Source organism: Lutra lutra, chromosome 9, assembly GCF_902655055.1.
Source record: "Lutra lutra chromosome 9, mLutLut1.2, whole genome shotgun sequence".
NCBI classification, from domain to species: domain Eukaryota; kingdom Metazoa; phylum Chordata; class Mammalia; order Carnivora; family Mustelidae; genus Lutra; species Lutra lutra.
The window spans coordinates 64631471-64651512 of NC_062286.1; the positions used below are offsets into that span (position 1 = coordinate 64631471).

A 20042-nucleotide genomic window follows, 5' to 3' on the forward strand; every position below is an offset into this window, starting at 1 on the left:
TTTTTTCTTTAAATAGGCTTCACAGTTAACATAGGGCTCGAACTCACAACCCTGAGATCAAGAGTCACATGATTTACCAAATTGTGCCAGCCAAGTGCCCCTTGTATTTTAGATATAATAATCAAACTTCTGACAATTCCACTGTTCAAATTTTTAGATCAAATCAATCCTTTCATCTATATTATCTAAATTATTAAGAAGTCACAGTTTTCAAATCTTGGTAAGTTGATGCATATATTTATTTGTACTGTGAAAGTCAAGAATCTTGTCATTCATCCCTTCATTTTCCTTCCATTCATTCCTTCAACTAACCAATAGTTATTTATCATGAGGCCAGAATTTGCAAGGCACTGTGTCAAGTGTTAGTAGGATGTTTAAAGGAGAGTGAAAGGAATGTGGAACTAGTCCTCAATATAATTAAATATCAGCACCTAACAGATGGAGAATAAGATCAATTCTTCACGTTTATTTTCAGTAAGCTTACCAGACGCTGTCCTCTTATGATTATCCCTAACATTTCCCCCCTTTCTCCTAACTCCATCAACTTTTCTCGTTTTCACATGATAGATATAAAAAAATCACAGATTTACCAAAATATACCAATCCCCCTTTACGGTTGTGCCCACTCATGCACAACTTTAACTGTTCTCCAAAAATTTTAATGTCAGTCTGCTATCAACCATTTGAAGAAATTATTACCTAAGTCTTAGTTGATATTAGATGTAAACTATGAACCCAGAGCTCTTTCCAAAGAAACTAAACTTATTTATATCAAGTAATTTTTACCTTTTCACCTTGATGCATGTAAAGTCATTCCACTGTCACCCATGCAGTAGTCCCAAGGGAATTGCAGGAGGAATGGATTATCTATATATCTAAGGCAAGAAAAAACTAAAGAGAGTGTATATAGAAGAAGGGGTCCAGTCCTGTTAAAGAAGAAATGGTAAGAAAAGCCTTTCTTCTCACCTATGGCAAACTATTTTTACCAGGATGGTACCCAAGCCTGGGGAGAAACCACCCGGCCCCAATCCCCGTCCACTTACTGCAGTGCTGACTCTGGGCAAGGGTCTTGGCTTCCTGAGGTATAAGTTGGTAGAAACTTCCTGCTTCTTGCCTAAAAGCAAGTGGCCCCAGCAGCAAAGACATCAACAAGCCCAACAGATATAAGCAGAAAAGCACAAAAGAAAAATTGGGGTTTTCTTTTTTTTTTTTTTTTTTTTTAGATTTTATGTATTTATTTGAGAGAGAGAGAGTATGAGAAGGGGGAGGGTCAGAGGGAGAAGCAGACTCCCTGCCAAGCAGGGAGCCCGATGCGGGACTCGATCCCAGGACTCCAGGATCATGACCTGAGCCGAAGGCAGTCGCTTAACCAACTGAGCCACCCAGGCGCCCAAAAATTGGGGTTTTCAACTAGATAACTTATTTGGGTGCTAATGGGAAAAGAGATATCTAACCAGTGCAATGGGCTACTCCTTGCTGATTTCAATCCTTATAGCCCTACTACTTTCTAGCCTTTCACATTATTTCACATGAACATAACTATGTGTTGACAGATACTCAAAACATCCCACACTTGTTCTGATAACTATATAATACTCTCCATAAACTTCTAAGTCAGATTATATTGGAGGGCCTAAATCCAAAATCAATTGACTACAAAGCTCTTGGAGATGGATGTTGAACGAATAAATTGTCTTAGTTACCATGGAGGTCTCTTTATGGTAATCAATCAGTTAATTAATGAAATAAATATTTATTTTCTACTGTAAGCCAAGCCACGTTCTAGCTAGTGAAATTAAAAGATAATGGAAAACAGACATGGTATCTGCTTTTATAGTCTAATGGAGAAATCAGACATTCATCAAATACTCATACACAAGTGCAAAACTGTAATTATAATAAATGTAAAAGGGAGAGGTAGATAGTAATAAGAGAATATATAATTTATATAAAAGGGAATTACTGAGCAACAATAGTTGGAGAAGTGATGATGGGCCAGATGTAAATCTAGTTAATAGTTTCTGCCTAATGAAAGGTTTTAAAGACTTGAGGTGTTGTTGGAGGACAGGAAACACATTATTAGATTTGCATTCTAAACAGATCCCGTTGCCACAGTGTGGAGAACAGACTGAAGGGGAACCGGAGTAGATACTGACCTATCAGTAAGGATTTAATTTCGATAGATCAGAAGAAAGAGGATTATAGCTTGGACTACACTATCAATGGCAGATAAAAAATGAGCAGATTCCAGAGATGCAGAGATTTCAGAAAGCGAAATTGTTAGGACTTGATAAAGGAGGGAAAGGGATCTTGTTTGGTAGGTTACTGCTGATTAATCTATTCAGGGTTGAAAAGAATGATCAATCACAGATAGTGATAGTCTTGAAATTATAGCAGTCTCACATCTTCATTTAAATTTCTAACCTGAGGTCTGATGAGCTGCTAAAAAACACATACTGTACATATAAGATATCTGCCCTCCTAGCACTTTTTTTCTATTCATTGAGAACTATGTCTGGTTTTTCCTTTGAGGAACCAAACCACCCTCTACCCATGTGAGCCTTGTAGGGCTGCTTAACACAGTATACCTGCCCTTACATCTCAGAGTTGGGTAGATGACCAAATCTAGCTAATTGGAATATACAAGCCCACCGGCCACAGTAACCAGTTCAGAAAGAGCAACATGCCCCAACTAGGCAAAAAGTTATTTCCTATATATATCCTATGTAACACATGGAGGGCATAAGCTGTAAGGATACCAAATCCTAGAAATCACTTTTGTCAGCTAAATGGAAAATGAAGTCTGAGAATCAAATCCAACACTGAAAAATGTAAGGTTAAGGCAGGAAGAAAGGGCCCTGTTGACCGTGCTTAAGCTCTAGACTATCCATACCTGAAGCTAAAAAAGCCCTATAATTCTTTTATAAGAGTTAATAAATCCCTCATTTGCTTAAATACATTTGAGTTTCTGACACTGGCGACCAAAGACAACACAGACGGCAACTAGAAAAACTAAAATATGATGGCATCTGATAAAGAATGTCAATAAAGTAGCACGCTAGATAAATGAAAACCTTCTTCTATAAAATAAAGAAGATGCCAAAAATAATAAGTCAAACTTTCTTATAAATGAAGAGTTGATCTAGTTAAATAAATAAATAGGAAGCCCAAAACAGAGAAATCTAAAAACCAGAGGGAGGGTCACCTGTGTGGCTCAGTTGGTTAAGCATCTGCCTTCTGCTCAAGTCATGATCTTAGAATCCTGGGATTGAGTCCCAAATCAGTTCTCTGCTCAGTGGGGAGCCTGCTTCTCCCTCTCCCACCTCCCCCTGCTTGTGCTCACTCTCTCACATAAATAAACAATTTTAAAAATCTTTTAAAAATAAAATAAATAAAAAAATAAAAACCAGAGGGAAATAAATGTACCTGAGCACTAATGTTCTAGATCATGCTGCAGGCCCCAAAGAGGCTGCCCACTCAGGGTAGCCAAGGATATTAGTGTTAAAGCCCTCTTGGGGAAGACAAGTCCTTGGGGCTTCAATAGGCAGAGATTTGAAGTTAAGTTGGTCACATAAAGTCAGATTTTCCAAGGCCTACATCTTCAGTAGTATGAAACATTTAAAGAAGAGAGAGAAAGAAATGGGGAGATGTGGGGAGAAGGAGAAAAGGAAAAAGGGGAAGGAAGGAGGGAAAAGAGAAGGAAAAAAAGACAGACAAGACTTCACCACTGTCAAACACATAAAGAAAAACAAAAATGAAAAACCCTACCTTCTGTAGCTTAGACCCTGAGTATGAGGAAAAGTAGAGTCTTTCCTGAAAATTTGTTACTCCGAAGCTGCCTTCAGGAATTTGAGGCTCAAATTTACAAAACAGTACAGTACAAGGATTTGAAACCAAATGATAACCCAGAAGCCTTGCAGAAGTAAAAGAAACAAATCTTTAAGAGACACACTGGACCCACATGATTACCAGAGATACAGCATGGCTAAAGATGAGTCAATGGTCTAACACCACAAAACGGGATAGAAGGCAAACAAAAGGCATAAATCCCAAGAAATTCAGACCTCCCATATAGCTTAAATATCTGCTTGAATGATAAAAGACACAAAGTAGAAACACAAAGAAACAATGCAAAACATTCTATGAAAAAATGAACTGGTTGTTATTCGAAAAACATCTGAGATCTAAGAGACAGTGACCAAAAACAAGAAATACATTAGAACTTCAAGAGGAGGGACACATAGGTGGCTTAGCTGGTTAAGTGTCTGTCTTTGGCTAAGGTCATGATCCCAGGGTCCTGGGATTGAGTCCCACATCAGGCTCGTTGCTCAATGGGAAGCCTGCTTCTCTCTCTCCCCGCCTGTGCTCTCTCTCTCTGACAAATAAATAAATAAATATAATATTTAAAAAAGAAAAAAGAAAAAGAACTCCAAGAAGAAATATATATGGAAGTAAGTATGAATTTGGAATAGTCCAATGCTGGAAATTACATACACATTTATCTCCAGTAGAATGTGTAAAAAACTGTATTACAGTCATAGTATGAAATACATTGTAGGAAAAAATGAATGAAATACAGATGCAGTAGTAATATAGATATTTCTTAGATACAATGTTGAGTGAAAAAACACAAAACAGAATGTATATTTAGATTCTATTTATATAAATTAAAAACAACGAACAAATTATATTTGCTTATGGATACACACACACACACACACACACACAACTATAATGAAAAACAGTAAAACAAAAATCATAAAGAGTCTAGACAGTGTTCCTACCTTTAGGTAGAAAAGAGATGTCAGAGCTCCTAGAGTGCTGATTATGTTGATATATTATATGTTTGACCCAGATGGGGATTGTATCTTGCTATTATATATATTTTCTTAATAAACTATATGTCTATGTTGTATGCACTTTTCTAAATATTAATACATGCAATACATATATAATAGTTAATATTTAAAACCTAAGAGAACAATGAAACTGATTAGATCTGAGGAAATAATCTTGAATTCACCACACAGAAATATAGAGACATAAAATATGAAGAAGAGATTATGAAACATCAATGTAATGTGACAGAAACACAATTTTCTAAAAAAAACCTCCAGAACTAGAGGACAGAGAGAATAGAGGACAGGCACTTTTGAATAAATATTATCTGATAACTTTCAAATACTGATAAAAGTCATGAATCCTCTGATTTAAGAATCGTTAAGTCTCCAGCAAGATAAATAATAAATCTGTACTCCAGCCCACCATAATCAAACTGCAGAAAATTAAAGACAAAGTTCTAACAAACAACTCAGGAGAAGAGATTAGTTTACATACAAAAGACAGATGAAGTGACAACAGACTTCTGAATAGAAACAAGGCAGTAAGAAGGCACTGAATAACATCATATTCATATGCTGAGAGAAAATAACTATCAACCTAGAATAAGGTACACTAAAAACAATGGACAAAAATAATGTACAAAATAGGAAAATGGTGACTAAAGGTATAGTGTTGTAATGCCATGTATTTATCCAGGAGAAAAGTGAAGACACTGATTAGCTTCTTAGTTTATTAAATCAAGAGAGTGTATTGAGTTTACAGGTAACTATTAAAATAATAGACATAAAATTCAGAACTTCAAAATCAGTAAAGAAAAAAGAATAAAGAAAACCTAAAAATCTAATAGAAGATCAGGAAAGAAGAGGTTCTCTAAAAAAAAAAAAAAAAAGGTAAATATAAAATATAAATGAAATAAATTATCAATTTTATAACAATTTTACACCAGTTTTTCATATTTCATTACCTCTGACATTTGAATGCACCTACTAACTGAGGACATCATATGATTGCTGCTAACCACATAGCGGTTTCACTGCCCACACAAGTCACACATCTAGACCCAGATGTCTATTGGTCTTTACTTCAATTGAGTTGTGCACATTGCTGATAATATTAATGTTACATTTAATAGTCATTTATAGTGATTTGTGCATGAAGAAAAATTAGTTAACCAGCCCAAAACAGAAAAATGGGACATAAACTTGATAGTAGTAAAAAAAAAGAAAAAATGTTCTTTAAGATAGGACTGCAACACTGAGTGCTCTATGAGTTGCATACGTAAGGCTATTTTAAAAGTATGTGTCATAGTTTAAGGGGCACTAATGGGTATTAGATATAAAGCAGATCTTACATAAACACAAAAAGAATGATTCAAGAAGAAGAAAATTATGAAATTTTAAGCATCTAATGGAGACTCAACATATAAAAATAATTATGTATCTTAAAAAATCATGGACACCTTAGGTGTGAAAAATAATAATTTTGAGTAGACTAAATACTACTCAATAATTTGAGTAGACTAAATTCACCAGATGAGAAATGATAAGATCATGAGAAAAATAAATAAATGTATACTATTTGTGAAATACAACTAAAACCAAGTGATACAGAGAAAACAGAAAGGTAAACTAGCCAAAACAGGTGAAAAAAAGGCTAGAATATTTATTTTCACAAAATTATAGAAATCTCAGCAAAGAAGAATTACTAGATATAAAGGTAGTCCAACCTAATCATTAAAAAAAAATAATTCAATGGAAAAAAAAGATTCAATAGAAAAAACTAAATTTATGAACTTGAAAGCATCTGATAATGTACCTTCATAATACAGAAATCAAAAGCCACTACAAGGGGCACCTGGGTATCTCAGTGGGTTAAAGCCTCTGCCTTCGGCTCGAGTCATGATCCCAGGTTCCTGGGATCAAGCCCCGCATCAGGGTCTCTGCTCAGCGGGGAGCCTGCTTCCTCCTCTCTCTCTGCCTGCCTCTCTTCCTCCTTGTGATTTCTGTCAAATAAATAAATAAATCTTAAAAAAAAAAGCCACTACAAGTACAGGGGGAAAAACAAAAAAGCACAAAAATCATGGAATATTTTAAAACAAATCCATAATGTATAGTCAAGCAGACAAAAATAACTTAAAATAATACAATTAATAGTTTTTATCTAAAAGCCACATAAAATAACAATTAAAGAATATACATTTTGGGGGCGCCTGGGTGGCTCAGTGGTTAAGCCTCTGCCTTCGGCTCAGGTCATGATCCCAGGGTCCTGGGATCAAGCCCCGCATCAGGCTCTCTGCTCAGCAGGGAGCCTGCTTCCCTTCCTCTCTCTCTGCCTACTTGTGATCTCTCTCTGTCAAATAAATAGATAAAAATCTTAAAAAAAAAAGAATATACTTTTTTTTCAATTTTTTATGCATAAAACAATTTTTAACTGCCCATAATTTTACTCAGAAAGCACACTTCTTCAAGTTATCAAAGAATAAGGATTATTAAGCTACATTCTGTGACCAAAATGCCTAGACCCTAGGCCAAAGAAGAAATCACAAAGGAATTTAGAAAATACATAGGACTGAATACTAAAAATATCATATTGAAACTATTTAGCATATAGTTACATATTTATTAGTTGCTTTTCTCTCATCATGAAAACTGCACAAAGACTTGGTTTAGTTTAGATGTGTCCCAACACCTCAAATAGGGTCTAGTAAGCATTCATTAAATATTTGATGAATAATTTAATGAATGAAAGCAGTACATAGAAACTAAATTTTAAGGCGGAATTAAGATGGTGGAGTAGTTTGGCAGGAGGACCCTGATCTTGCCTTGTCCTTCAAACACAGCTAGATTGGCATCAAAACATTTTGAGCAACTAGGAAATAAATTTGAGGATGAACTGAACAGTCTGCACAATTAGAAGGAGAGAATGTGGAGGCTGCAAGGTTCAGAGATATGAATTGGGGGAGAGAAAAGCCACATTGCCAGGTAGGGGCTGGGAGCCCTTTTTGTGAAAAGAGGACAGGGAAAGAAGGGGAGAGACAACAGCACAACAGGTTTGTCCAAGGAAAAACTCCCCCAGGACCCCTGACTGGGTAATTAGGAGGAACTGATTATGGCAAGTTTTTTGCTAACACTGGAGCTCAAATTCTGAGGTTTTAGAAGTCTATGCCATTTGCCAGATTCAAGCCAGGCAGATAGTAGTACTCTGGGGAGAGGGAGGAGTGGCCTGGGAGTACAGTGTGGGGATGCCCTGGGTGGCACTGGGAGAGAACATTCCCTCTCCTAGGGTACAGTTCAAAGAGGGTATATTGTCTCTCCAAGGACAAGGGACCCAGTGGGCACCACTGAGTGGCCATTCTTCAGCAGAGGACAAGAAGAGGATACAGAGAGCCGATAACCTGGTTGCAGCTTTCTCCAGGACTTCACCATTGACTCCAGGCACCTGGATGCCCATGGGACTGCTTTTCTATGACAGTGGCTCCAGGCACAGCACTGAGAGGTTCTTCTTTTAGGGGAGGGGAGCAGGTCCACACCTTGCTGGGTTCTTTAAGATTTGGAGTTTTGAATCCCAGCTGTGCACCAGAGATAAAATGCAGGAGAACTGTGGTGTGGGGCATGTTGAAGGCCCAGGCATGGATAGGTCGAAAGTAGGCATCTGAAGGAGGTCTGGGGAATAGGAGGGGAGATTGTTTGCTTTTCTGTGAGGGCTTCCTGAGCAGCAGGGGCTGTGAGTTCCCCTCCCCAGGACTAAAAGCAGGGTTATGCCATCTTGCACCCACCCCTCACCCACAAGCAAAGTCCAATTTCAGTGAGCAACATGGCACCCCCAGTGGAGGGTGGAGCCACTTACACCAAACTGTGCCCTCCTGAGCTCTGCAGGGGCATTTTTCCTAGAGCAGGTCTAACTGTGAGCCAGCAAAGTATGCCTCTCCCCCAGAGGACCAACACAAGCCCCCTGCATGTACCAAGTATACTGATCACAAAGTGTTCCAAAGCATCAGCTTCAGTTCTAGTGAAAATAAGACCAGGCTTTCCTTTTTTTCCTTTTCTTTCTTTCTTTTCTTCTTTCCCCTCCATCTTTTTTCTTTGGACTCAAGCTTACAGTTTTATCTTTGTTTGTTTCTTCCTTTTTAATGCATTTGGGTTTCTTTTTGCTTTTTGCTTTTTCTTTGGAAGCAGACTTATAAGTCTTTGTTGGCTTATTTTCTTTGTTCCTTTCTTCTTCTCTCTTTTTTTTTTGGACCAGGATTTTTTTTTCTTTCTTCCTTTTTTTTAAGAGGGGTAGAGGAACAACAGAGGGAGAAGGTGAGAGAGAATCTCAAGCAGGCTCCATGACCAGTGTGGAACCCCTTCATGGGGCTCAATCTCACAATCCTGAGATCACAACCTGAGGTGAAATCAAGTTGTTTAACCAACGGAGCAACCCAGGCACAGGCACTTTTTTTTTTTCCCCCAAAAATCAGGTTTATCATAACAAACAAATGGAAGCACACCTAGTTAAAGGCCCAAATATCCCCACTGCAAGGAGGAACTCAGCAGATGACTGACCTGTGGGAAAGAACAGCCAAAACATACAGCAGAGTACACACAGCATACACCAGAAACACTTCCTAAAGTGCCAAGACCTGGACAGCGTATAACTCCTTTTTAATAAAGCAAAAATTACTCTGAGGAGTAATGAGCTCCATTACTCTGAGGAGCAGGAAACAAAACAAGCTTTCATAACACATAAAAGACAGAAACCTAGACATGACAAGATGGAGGAATTCTCCACAAAAGAAGGACCAACAAGAAATCATAAATAGGGCCTTGCTCAAAACAGCTACAGAGATAAAAGACATAAGAACTAGTCAGGCTGAAATTTAAAAAGCTAAAACTGAGATGTAAAACAGAACAGATGTAATCATGAGGATGGAAGAAGCAGAGGAATGAATAAGTGATATAGAAAATAAGATTACGGAAAATGATGAGGTTGAAAAGAAGAGGGAAAGCAAACTATTAGGTCATGACTACAGGCTTAGGGAAATCAGCAAATCCATAAAACACAGTATCTGTATCACAGTAGTCCCAGAAGAAGAAGAGCAAGAAGGGGAGGCAGGGAGTGGTGGGGAGTCTATTTGAATGAACTGTAGTTGAGAATTCCCTAACCTGGGGAAGGAAACAGGCATTCAAGTCTAAGAGGCACAGAGAATTCTCAAAAATCAACAAAAACAGGTCAACACCAAAACATTATCATAGTAAAACTTGCAAAATGCAAAGATAAAGAATTCTGAAAATGGCTTGAGAAAAAAGGTCTTTAACCTACAATGGTAGACAAATAAGGTTAGTAGCAGATCTGTCCACCGAAAGTTGGCAAGACATAAGAGAGTGACCTGATATATTCAACATGCTAAATGGGAAAAATATGCAGCCAAGAATACTTTATCCAGGGGCACCTGGGTGGCTCAGTGGGTTAAAGCCTCTGCCTTCGGCTCAGATCATGATCCCAGGGTCCTGGGACCGAGCCCTACATCGGGCTCTCTGCTCAGTGGGGAGCCTGCTTCTCCTCTCTCTCTCTGCCTACTTGTGATCTCGGTTGTCAAATAAATAAAAAAATTTAAAAAAAATCTTAAAAAAAAAGAATACTTTATTCAGCAAGGCTGTCATTTAGAATAGAAGGAGAGAGAAAGAGTTTCCAAAACAATAAAAAATTAAAGGAGTTCATGAACACTAAACCAGCTCTGCAAGAACTATTAAAGGGGACCCTTTGAGTGGGAAAGAGAGACCAAAAGCAACAAAGACAATCTATAGGAACAATGACTTTACAGGTAATACAATGGCAATACATTCATACCTATTAATAATTACTCTGAATGTAAATGGACTAAATATTCTAATCAAAGATAAAGGATAAAAGATTTTAAAAAAACCCCAGACCCATTGATATGCTGGGACTCATTTTAGACTTAAAGACATTTCTAGATTGAAAGTAAGGGGGTGGAGAACCATCTGTCATGCTCACGGACATCAAAGAAAGTTGGAATAGCCATACTTATATCAGACAAACTAGATTTTAAACCAAAGACTGTAATAAAAGATGAAGAAGTACACTAAATCATAATAAAGGGGTCTATCCAACAAGATGATCTAACAATTGTAAATACTTATGCTTCCAACTTGGGAGCAGCCAAATATATAAATCAATTAATAACAAACTTAAAGAAACTCACTGATAATAATACAATAATAGTAGGGGACTTTAACTTCCCACTCACAGCTGTGTACAGACCATCTAAGCAGAAGATCAACAAGAAAACAAGGGATTTGAATGACACACTGGACTAGATGGACGTTACAGATATATTCAGAGTATTTCATTCTAAAGCAGCAGAATACACATTCTTTTTGAGTGCAAATGGGATATTCTCCAGAAGAGATCACATACTGGGTCACAAGTCAGCTCTCAACCAGTAAAAAAAAGACTGATCATATCATGTGTATTTTCAGACCACAATGCCCCGAAACTCAGAGTCAATCACAAGAAAAAGTTTGGAAAAGCCTCAAATACATGTAGGTTAAAGACCATCTTACTAAAGAATGAATGGGTTAACAAGGAAATTAAAGAAGTTAAAAAAAAATACATGAAAGCAAATGAAAATGAAAACAAGATAGTCTGAAACCTTTGGGATGCAGCAAAGGTGGTCATAAGAGGCATGTATATAGCAATACAGGCCTTCCTCCAGAATCAAGAAAAGAAACTATAGAAATGATCCCTGAAAGTATAGTCTTAAATATACAACCTAACCTTACACCTACAGGAGCTAGAAAAAGAACAGCAAATAAAGCCTAAAACCAGCAAATGTGAAGTAGTAGCAGAAATATATTCTACAGAAATAAAAACAGTAGCAGAAATAAATGCTATAGAAATAAAAACAGAACAAATCAATTAAACTAGCAGCTGGTTCTTTGAAAGAATTAACAAAATTGATAAGCCCCTAGGCAGACTTATCAAAAAGAAAACAGAAAGGACCTAAATAAATAAAATCATGATTGAAAGAGATCACAAACAACAACACAGAAATACAAGAAATATTATGAACAGTTACATACCAACAAATTGTGCAATTTGGAAAAATGGATAAATTCCTAGGAACATATACACCATGAAACTGAAACAAGAAGAAATAGAAAATTTGAATAGATCTGTAACCAGTAAAGAAGTTAAATCAGTAATCAAAAATGTCCCAATAAGAATTCCCCTATTTCCCAGGGGAATTCTAACATACATTTCAAGAAGAATTAATACCTGTTCTTCTAGAAATGGAAGGAAAACTCCCAAATTCATTCTATGGAAACAGCATTACCTTGATTCCAAAACTCAACAGCGACCCCTCTATGAAGAATTATAGACAAATAACCTTGATGAACATGGATGTAAAAAGTCTCATAAGATACTAGCTAACTGAATCTAACAGTACATTAAAAGGATTTTCACCATGATCAAGTGGGGTTTAACCTGGGCTGCAGGGGTGGTTCAATATCTGCAAATCAATCAATGAGATATACCACATTAATAAAAGAAAGGGTAAGAACCATATGATCCTCTCAACAGATGTGGAAACAGCATTTGACAAAATACAGCATCCTTTCTTGATAAAAACCGTCGAAGTAGGGACAGAAGGAACACACTTCAGTATCATAAAAGTCATATATGAAAGACCCCCAGCTAATATCATCCTCAGTGGGGAAATCTGAGCAATATTCCCCTCAGGTCAGGAATTGAACATGGATGTCCACTCCAACCATTGTTCTTCAACATTGTACTGAAAGTCCTAGTCTCAGCAATCAGAAAACAAAGAGAAATAAAAGACATCCAAATCAGCAAGGAAGAGGTCAAACTTTCACTATTTGAAAATGACATGATACCCTATGTAGAAAACTTGGAAGACTCCACCAAAAAATTGCTACTGATCCATGAATTCAGCAAAGTCTCGGATACAAAGTCAATGTGCAGGAATCTGCTGCATTTCTACACACCAATAATGAAGCAGCAGAAAGAGAAACCAAGGAATTGATCCCATTTGCTATTGCACCAAAAACAGTAAGAAACCTAGGAATAAGCCTAACAAAAGAGGTAAAAGATCTGTACTCTGAAAACTACCAAACAATTATGAAAGGAATTGAAGAAGACACAAAGAAATGGAAAACCATCCTATGCTCATGGATTAGAAGGACAAATATTGTAAAAAGTCTGTCCAAATCAATCTACACATTCAAAGCAATCTGTACCAAAAAAACCAAAACCAAAAACAAAACAAAACAGGGGCACCTGGGTGGCTCAGTGGGTTAAAGCCTCTGCCTTCAGCTCAGGTCATGATCCCAGGGTCCTGGGATTGAGCCCCACATCGGGCTTTCAGCTCAGCGGGGAGCCTGCTTCTTCCTCTCTCTCTCTCTGCCTGCCTCTCCGCCTACTTGTGATATCTCTCTCTGTCAAATAAATAAATAAATAAAATTAAAAAAAAAAAAAAAAAAAACAAAAAACAAAAAAAACACCGCATTTTTCACAGAGCTAAAACAAACAATTCTAAAATTTGTATAGAGCCAGAAAAGACCCCAAATAGCCAAAGCAATGTTGAAAAAGAAAACGAAAGCTGGAGGCATCACAATTCTGGACTTCAAGCTGTATTACAACACTATAATCATCAAGGTATTATGGTACTAGCACAAAAATAGACACACAGAATGGAATAGAATAAAGAACCCAGAAATGGACCCACAGCTATATGATCAACTAATCTTTGACAAAGCAGGAAAGACTATCCAATGGGAAAAAGACAGTCTCTTCAATAAATGGTGTTGAGAAAACTGGACCACTTTTTTGCAAAACTAAATAAAAAGTAAATTAGAAATGGCTGGAAGACCTAAATGTGAGACAGGAAACCATCTAAATCCTGGAGGAGAGCAAAGGGAGTAAGCTGTTTCACCTCAGCTATAGCAATTTCTTACTAGACACATCACCAGAGGCAAGGAAAACGAAAGCAAAAATAAACATTGGGACTTCATCAAGATAAAAAGCTTCTTGACAGTGAAGGAGACTATCAACAAAACTAAAGGTCAACCTAAGGAATGGGAGAAGATAATTACAAATGTCATATTGGATAAAGGGCTCGTATCCAAAATGTATAAAGAACTTATCAAACTCAACACCCAAAAAATAAACAATCCAGTTAAGAAATGGGGAGAAGACATGAAGCAGATATTTCCTCAAAGAAGACATACAGATGGTAACAGATACATGAGAAAATGCTCAATATCACTCATCATCAGAGAAATACAAATCAAAACCACAATGAAATACCACCTCACACCTGTCACAATGGCTAAAATTGACAACTCAAGAAACAACAGGTGTCGTCGGTAGGATGCAGAGAAAGGGGAACCCTCTTGGACTATTGGCAGGAATGCAAACTGGTGCAGCCACTCTGGAAAACAGCATGGAGGTTCCTCAAAAAGTTAAAAATAGAACTACCCTATGACCCAGCAACTGCACTATTAGGTATTTACCCCAAGGCTACAAAAACACTGATTCAAAGGGGCTACATGCACCCAAGTGTTTATAGCAGCCCTATCAATAATAGTCAAATTATGGAAAGACCCTAGATGTCTATTGATGGATGAATGGATAAAGAAGATATCACACACACACACACACAAATGGAATATTACTCATCAAAAAGAATGAAATCTTGCCATTTGCAACAACATGGATGGAACTAGTGTGTTTTATGCTAAGCAAAATAAGTCAGAGAAAGACAAATACCATATGATTTCACTCAGATATGAAATTTAAGAAACAAAATAGATGAACACAGGAGAAGGGAAGGAACAATAAAGTAAGATAAAAATAGAGAGGGAGGCAAACCATAAGAGATTCTTAACTATAGAGAACAAACTGAATATTGTTGGGGGGCTGTGGGCTAAATGGGTGATGGGCACTAAGGAGGGCAGTTGTGATAAGCACTGGGTGTTACTATATAAGTGATGAATTACTAAATTCTACTCCTGAAACTAATATTACAATATATGTTAACTAACTTGAATTTAAATAAAATCTTGGAAGAAAAAAAAATTTTTAAAGAAATTAAATTTTTACTTTAAGAAAATGGAGAAGTACCCAAGAGGGTGACATAGGAGGCTGCTGAGCTCCCCTCCACCCAAGAATGCAAATGTATGGGATTCAGAAACTCACTGAGCTACTCTTACACATCAGGGTAATGAGAAAAATGTATCATAAGGGACCCTCACTGTGATCCTCCTCTCTGGAACACTGACAGGTCTTGGCACACTCACAAGTAACGGGGGCTACTAAAACAAAAACAAACACAAAACAAAACAAAAAAAACAGCAGCTAGGACAATCAGCATGAACAATAAAGTAGGAACTTGAGCAGGGCTGACTAACAAGATTCATTTCATACCCAAGACCACTCTGTCATATTTGGAAGAGATAGCTGTTCTGTCTAACATAGGGAAACCAACAAAGAGAATCAAAGAAAACAAAGAAACAGTGGAAAATTTTCCAAACAAAAAAGTCTCCAGAAACAGATATTTATGAAAAGGAGATAAGTGGTTTACCTGATAGTTCAAAATAATGGTCATAAAAATGATTAATGAGCTCAAGAGAGAGCAATGTATGAATAAAGTAAGATTTCAACAACAAAAAAAAAATTTCAAAACACAAATTATAGAGCTGTAGAATATAATAACAACAAAAAATGCAATAGACATCGCTTCTCAGCCTTTTGGTTAAAATTGAGTGCAAAGGGCGCCTGGGTGGCTCAGTGGGTTAAGCCGCTGCCTTCGGCTCAGGTCATGATCTCAGGGTCCTGGGATCGAGTCCCACATCGGGCTCTCTGCTCAGCAGGGAGTCTGCTTCCCTCTCTCTCTCTCTCTCTCTGCCTGCCTCTCTGTCTACTTGTGATCTCTCTCTGTCAAATAAATAAATAAAATCTTAAAAAAAAAAATCAAGTGCAAAAAAATTCAATAGGGAGGTTGGTTCAACAACAGACTAGATCAAATGGAAGAAAGGATCAATGAACTCAAAGACAGGGCAACTGAAGTCATAACATTGGAGAAGCAACAAGAAAAAAAAAATGAAAAAGAGTGAAGATAGCTGAAGGGACTTATGGGATACCATCAAGCCAACAATTACATGCACTATAAGGGTCCCTGAAGGAGAAAAGAGAAAAGAGCAGAAAGCTTATTCAAAGTAATGGCCATAAACTTCCCTAACCTGGGGAAAGAAACAGACACCCATACCCAAGTAGCACAATACCAAACAAGATGAATCTAAGGAGACCCACACTAAGATACATTATTATTAAATTGTCAAAAGTTACAGATAAGGACAGAATCTTAAAAACAGCAAGAGAAAACAATTTTCTATGTACAAGAGAACTCCCATAAATCTAATAGTATCCTGTCTTGCAGGACAGAAAAGAGTGAGATGATATATTCAAAGTGCTAGGGAAAAAACAAAAACAAAAACCTGTCAACCAAGAATCCTCCATTTGCAAATTTATCCTTCATAATTAATGGTGAGATAAAGTACTTCTCAAACAAAAGCTCAAGGAGTTCATAACAACTAGACTCATCTTACAAGAAATGTTAAAGGGAGTGCTTAAGTTGAAACAAAAGGACATTAATTTTCAAAGTGAACATATATGAAAGTATAAAATTAGTTGATAAAATATACAGATAAATTCAGAATATGCTAAGATTGTAATAATAGATGGTAAATTACTTGTAACTGTAGCATAAACATTAAAAGACAAAAGTACCAAAAAAACTATAATAATTTGTTAATGAATAAAAACAACAAAAGCATGTAAATTTTGACAATAAAAACATAAAATCTGGGGAAAGGGAGTGTAAAAATGTACATCTTATCAATATGTTCAAAGTTATTATCAGCTTAAAACAGAGAGTTATAAGTATGTTTTACATAAATTTCACGGTAACTAATAAACAAAAACTTATAGTAGATACACAAAAAATAAAGCAATCAAAGCACAGCACTATGAAAAAAGTCAATTCACAAGAGAGGTGAGCAAGAGAAGAAGAAACAAAAGATCTATAAAAGAGCCAGAAAACAACTATGGCAGTAGTTAAGTTCATAACTATCAATAATTACTTTAAATGTAAATGGACTGAATTCACTAATCAAAACACACAGAATGGTTGAATAGTATATATATAAAAAAAAAGATCCAACTATATAGTGCCTATAAGAGATTCACTTCAGCTTTAAAGACATACAGAGAATGGAAGTGAAAGGATGAAAAAGAAAGATGTTCTATGTCAATGGAAACCAAACGAAAGCAGGAAACACTATACTTATAGCAAACAAAAGAGACTTTATTTTTTTTTTTAAGATTTTATTTATTTATTTGACAGAGAGAGATCACAAGTAGACAGAGAGACGGAGGGAAGCAGGCTCCCTGCTGAGCAGAGAGCCCGATGTGGGACTCGATCCCAGGACCCTGAGATCATGACCTGAGCCGAAGGCAGCGGCTTAAACCACTGAGCCACCCAGGCGTCCACAAAAGAGACTTTAAACCAAACACTATAACAAGACAATGTAATGATAAAAGGATCAATTAAGAGAATATAACAACTATAAATATTTATGTACCCAACATAGGCACACCTAAATACAGAAAGCAAATATTAACACATCTGAAAGAGGAAACAGCAATACAAGGATATTAGGGGGTTTCAATATCCTAAATTCCAACAATGTATAAATCATCAGACAAAAAGTCAATTAAAAAAACACTGGACTTCAATCTTATATTAAACAGGATGAACCTAACAGACATATACAGAACAGACCTTCCAATAGCAGGATACACATTCTTCTCAAGCACATATGGAATGCTTTTCAAGATAAATCAAGCTAAGTGACATAAAAAGACTAAATTTCTTAAAACAAATTTAAGAAACGTGATAAGGATACTGACATATTCAGTATCCTTTCTGACCACAATGGTACAAAAGTAGGTATCCGTTATTAGAGGAAAACTGGAAAATTTATAAAAATATGGAGACTGACCAATATGCTCCTGAATGACCAATGGCTTAAAGAATTAAAAAAGGAAAAAAATAACATACAACTCAATACACACACACACACACACACACACACACACAATCTGATTAAAATGAGCAGAGGACTTAGACATTTTTCCAAAAGACACAGATGTCCAATAGACATATGAAAAGATGCTCAACATCACTAATCATCAGGGAAATACAAATCAAAACCTTAATGCAATGTCACTGTATACCTGTTAGAATGGCTAAAATCAAAACAAGAAATAACAAATGTTGGCAGGGATGGAGAGAAAAAAAAAACAAACTTTTGGACACTGTTGGTGGGAATGTAAATTGGTATAGCCACTGTGGAAAACAGTATGGAGGTTCTTCAAAGAATTAAAAATGGAAATACCACATGATCTAATAGTTCCACTGCTGGGTATTTACCCAAAGGAAATGAGAACACCAATTCAAATAAGTGTATGCAATTCTATGTTTATTGTAGCATTATTTGCAACAGCCAAGATATGGAAGCAATCTAAGTGTCTATCAATGGCTGAATGAGTAAAGAAGATATGGTATAGACATACACGCGCACGCGCGCACACACACACACACATTACATAGCAATAAAAAAGGATGATTGTGTTATTTGCAAGACATGGATAGACCTAGAGAATATGATGCTAAGTGAAATAGACTGAAAAATACCACGTAATTTCAGTCATATGTGGAATATAAAAAAATGAATAAAACAAAAGGTAGAATCAAAAATATAAATACAGAAACCAATGGGGCGCCTGGGTGGCTCAGTGGGTTAAGCTGCTGCCTTCGGCTCGGGTCATGATCTCAGGGTCCTGGGATCGAACCCCGCGCCGGGCTCTCTGCTCAGCAAGGAGCCTGCTTCCTCCTCTCTCTCTGCCTGCCTCTCTGCCTGCTTGTGATCTCTCTCTGTCAAATAAATAAATAAAATCTTTAAAAATATATATATATAAATACAGAAACCAAAGTAATGGTTGCCAGAGGGAATATGGGTGGGAGGAAGGGGAGTGGGAGATAACAGACTTCCAGTTATGGAATGACTAAGTCCTGGGAATAAAAGACAAGCATAGAAAATACAGTAAATAGTACTGTAATAGCACTGTATCTTGAAAGATGGTAGCTACACTTGTGGTAAGCATAGCACAACCTATAAAGAAGTTGAATCACTATGTTGTACACCTGAAACTAATGTAACATTGTTGCCAACTATACTCAAATAAAAAAATTTAATAAATAAAAAATAAAGTACACTTTCTAGTTTAAAAAAAAACTTGAAACACATGAAAATGAAAACATATCAATAACATATGGAATGTAGCAAAAGCAGTTCTAAGAGGAAAGTTTATAATAATCAGTTTGTACGCTAAGAAAAAAAAATCTAAAATAAACAACCTAACTTTATACATCAAGGAACTAGAAAAAGAACCAACCTCAAATTTAGTAGAAAGAAGGACATAACAAAGATCAAAGTGGAAATAAATGAGAGACTGGGAAGACAATAGAAAAGATCAAGACAGACAAGGACACTCCAAGAAAAAAAAAAATTGCAGGCCAATATCCCTGCATATTTTACATATATATAAAAGTACTCAACAAAATATTAGCAAAATGAATTCAATAGTACAATAAAGATTCATACACCAGGATCAAGTCAGATTTATTTTTGAAATGTAAGGATGGTTCAACATACACAAATCAATCAATGCAAATCACACATTGACAAAATGAAGGATAAAAGTCAGAAGATCATAGCAACAGATACCAAAAAAGCATCTGACAAAATTCAACATCCTTTTGTGATGATAACCTCTCAAAACTTTGGGTACAGAAAGAACATACCTCAAAATAATAAAGGCCAATTATGAGAAGCCAATATCTGACATCATACCAAACTGTGAAAGCATAAAGCCTTTCCTTTAAGATCAGGAACAAGACAAGGACACCCACTCTCACTGGTTTTACTCATTTTAGTACTGGAAATCCTAACCAGAGCAACTGGCAAGAAAAAAGAAATAAAAGGCATCCAAATAGAAAAAAAGTAAAATTGTCTGTGTCAATGACATGATAATATATAGGAAAACCCTTA

General features: G+C 36.4%; 1 protein-coding gene across 5 annotated transcripts in view; it reads right to left on the bottom strand.

The window, feature by feature from the left end:
- VRK2 (VRK serine/threonine kinase 2) overlaps positions 1-20042 on the bottom strand; it is a 119691-nt gene that overhangs the window by 74638 nt on the left and 25011 nt on the right. Inside the window, exon 1 of one of the 5 annotated variants that reach the window (XM_047744082.1) lies at positions 787-860. The exons of the other annotated variants lie outside the window; for them this stretch is intronic. The gene's annotated coding sequence lies outside the window, so the exon portion shown is untranslated. Of the gene's footprint in view, positions 1-786; positions 861-20042 lie in introns of those variants that run through there. 5 annotated transcript variants of the gene reach the window in all.